Source organism: Clarias gariepinus, chromosome 26 (assembly GCF_024256425.1).
Source record: "Clarias gariepinus isolate MV-2021 ecotype Netherlands chromosome 26, CGAR_prim_01v2, whole genome shotgun sequence".
Lineage (NCBI taxonomy): Eukaryota > Metazoa > Chordata > Actinopteri > Siluriformes > Clariidae > Clarias > Clarias gariepinus.
In genome coordinates, this window is record NC_071125.1 from 4,722,106 (window position 1) to 4,725,662 (window position 3,557).

Below are 3,557 nucleotides of genomic sequence, written 5' to 3' on the forward strand. Positions count from 1 at the left end.
TATTAGTTATTATCTAGATACTTATAGAGTATGTGATCACAAAAGTGAGGTATTGTGTAGGGTGGAATATTCTTTAAAGGTGAATCAAATGAATTGTAATTAGAATGATCTGATTCATTCAATTCAATTCAATTTTATTTGTATAGTGCTTTTAATGATTTACATCATCACAAAGCAGCTTTACACAATCAAAAGAACTATGAAATGTGAATGTGTATGAATCAAAATGATATGATTGTCACTGATTGTCCCTGGTGAGCAAGCCTAGGACGACGGCGACAGTGGCAAGGAAAAACTCCCTGAGATGGTAATAGGAAGAAACCTTGAGAGGAACCAGACTCAACAGGGAACCCATCCTCATCTGGGTGAAAACAGATAGCAGGGATTGATGTGCATAATAATATGCGAGACTGGAAGTTCAGTATAAAAAGAGATGTGTAAGATTAAAGTCCAGTTTGTTCCTGGAGGCTCAGGTAGACTGTGAAAAATTTCAGTCCTGAACTATTGAGCGACTGAAGTCACAGGTCCACAGAGAACAGCTGTCTGCATCAGTCGAGGACAGGACCACCTTCATGGAAAAGTGGAACCAACCCCAGTCATCACACGCATTCCAGGCAGACCACAAAGGGCATCCATGTGATGAGATCTCCAACCAGAAGCAGGACTCCAGGATGAGTTAGAGAGGTCCAGCGGGCAGAGGGGGTCTGGATCACTGGCAGCTCAGGAATGACATGTATAGCTCGACAGAGAGATAGGTAGAGGAAAAAGGTAAGAGGGAGAGAGAGAGAGAGAGGAGAGAGCAAAAAAGGAGAGAGCAAAGAGATGGAGAAATAACAGTTAGGTATGGTCACAGTCGAACAATGTATAAGGTGAATGTATATTTAGTGCAGAGTGCAAGCAGAGACTCCGGCAGGACTAACTATGACAGCATAACTAAAAAGGGAGAGCCAGAAGGAAACACAAACATGAGGGCTTCCTGAGATGTAAGGCAACCAATCACCTCACCGTCAGCAAACCTGAGTGATCAATGAGAGTGGGGAAGACAGCATCCAAACATACCAGTTCACCTAATACTCTACGTCCATGAGTCCCCCAGATCTGCTCCTTTACCTAAGGCAAATCTATTTATAAAAATGCTTGGCTAAATAAATAGGTTTTTAGCCTGGACTAAAACACTGAGACTGTGTCTGAGTCCCGAACACTATTTGGAAGACTATTCCATAACTTTGGGGCTGTAAGAAAAAGCTCTGCCCCCTGCTGTAGTTTTAATAATACGCGGTACTGACAAGCAGCCTGCATCCTTTGATCGAAGTAGGCGTGGCGGATTGTAAGACACTAGCAGTTCACTCAGATACTGCGGCGCGAGACTGTTTAATGCTTTATACGTCAAGAGTAGTATTTTAAAATCGATGCGAAATTTCACAGGGAGCCAATGGAGTGAGGATAAGATAGGGGTGATGTGCTCATATCTTCTGGTTCGAGTGAGGACTCTCGCTGCTGCATTCTGGACTAGCTGAAGCTTGTTTAAGCACCTAGTTGAACAACCAGACAGTAAGGCATTACAATAATCCAACCTAGAGGTGATAAAAGCATGAACTAGTTTTTCTGCATCGTTTAGCGACAATATATTTCTTATCTTGGCAATATTTCTGAGGTGAAAGAATGCTATCCTGGTAATATTATCTACATGTGCTTCAAATGAAAGGCTTGAATCTATAATCACACCAAGGTCTTTCACTGTTGCACTTGATGGAACAGAAAGGCCATTTAAAATCACAGTGTGATCAAAAAGCTTACTTCTAGCTGCTTGTGGTCCTATGACTAGAACTTCTGTCTTATCAGGATTAAGCAGAAGGAAATTAATTAACATCCAATCTCTTATGTCCTGCACACATTGCTCAACTTTAGTAAGCTGGTTTTTCTCATCTGGTTTTGCTGAAACGTATACTTGTATGTCATCAGCATAACATTCATCTATGTTTGATGGCAAAAGAATCAAAGAATCAAACATAGTGAACAATGCGTGGGAATGAGAAAAGTGTTACAAGCCTCCATTCAGTAGTTAGTTTATATTATTATTTATTATTTATGTAAGTTAAAAAATATATATTATTTGTAGTAGTATTTAAATTTTTTATTATTTATATTATATTATTTGACATTTATAAATGTATGATTTTAACAAAGATAAAAATGCATCATTTATTCATAATATAACTATTGAGATTGAATTTCAGAAAATTTTAGCACAATAAAATAAAATAATTTTTTTTCACTCCTTTAATTTTCATAGTAAATCAATACTCATCTTGTTAATATTTACTCTCTCACCTAGACCACTTTATCCTTTATACAGGGTAATTTCACACGGGCCGGGAGCCTATCCCACACAGACACACACGCGCGTACATTCCCACACTACGGGCAATTTGGGAATTACCCTAATCTGCAAGTATTTGGACTGTGGGATTAAACCGGAGCACCAGGGGGAAATCCATCAAACATAGGGAAGAACATGCAAACTCCATGCACACAGACCCCAAGGCCACAATGCTGCCTTTTAGCATTATATATAGCATGTTCTTAAATAAACAATGGAAGCAGCTCATATGCTTAAATTGTGATGTATAGTATGGAACATTCTAGAAAACCACACACACTGCTTTATTTTTCACTTTCCAGTGTGTAGGTGTGAGCCCGTATGCAATGTAGCTTCAGATTCCTGTTCTGCATGTCAGCTTGAACCAGTCTCACTATTTCTCTCTTTATCAACAATTTATTTCTGGCCACAAAACTTCCAATCAAATTAAGTTTTTTTTTTTCTTCTTTTTGGATGTTTACCTAAGCAATCATTGGAGTGTGAAAATCTGATAAGATTAGCGGTTTCTGAATAACTCAAACCTTGCACCAGCAATCAATCATATCATGCGGAACCTCTTTCACTTCGACACTTTTTCCACCTATGCTTATGTTTGATGCGAACAATTATTGAACCACTGTACTGCTAAATCATGATTGGCTGACTGGATAATCACAAACATCTAGGGTTACTGGTGTATGATGCTTTAAAATGGCTTTGCTGGGGTAAACAAATTTTTATCATGTCAGCAAGCGTAAAACTTTCTCTAATCTTTGTATGTAAAACCATTTGCAAACAAATAACCCTGATACCTGATATCAAAAGGGAGAGATACAGAAAGTTGAGATGATGTGCTCTGCTGTACTCTATTCAAACATGTTATTTACACATCAGCAGGGTGTCTGAATGTAGTGTATACAACTAAACAACCCTGGTGTACACATCAATACAACAACTAACAGACGGAATACACTGGAATTTTTAGAATACAATGACGTCATTTCATCAGGTGTAGCATTATTAAGAGGTTATGTTGTGCAATGAAAAAAGTAAAGTAAAAACATGACCTATATGGTAACTGGAAAAGGGCAGGTACAAGAAATAAAAGGTACAAGGCAGGTACATGTAATAAACTCAGTGTTTATATATATACAAGATGTACCTCTAGAGGTGAGGAAATGTGACACACAAAACAAAC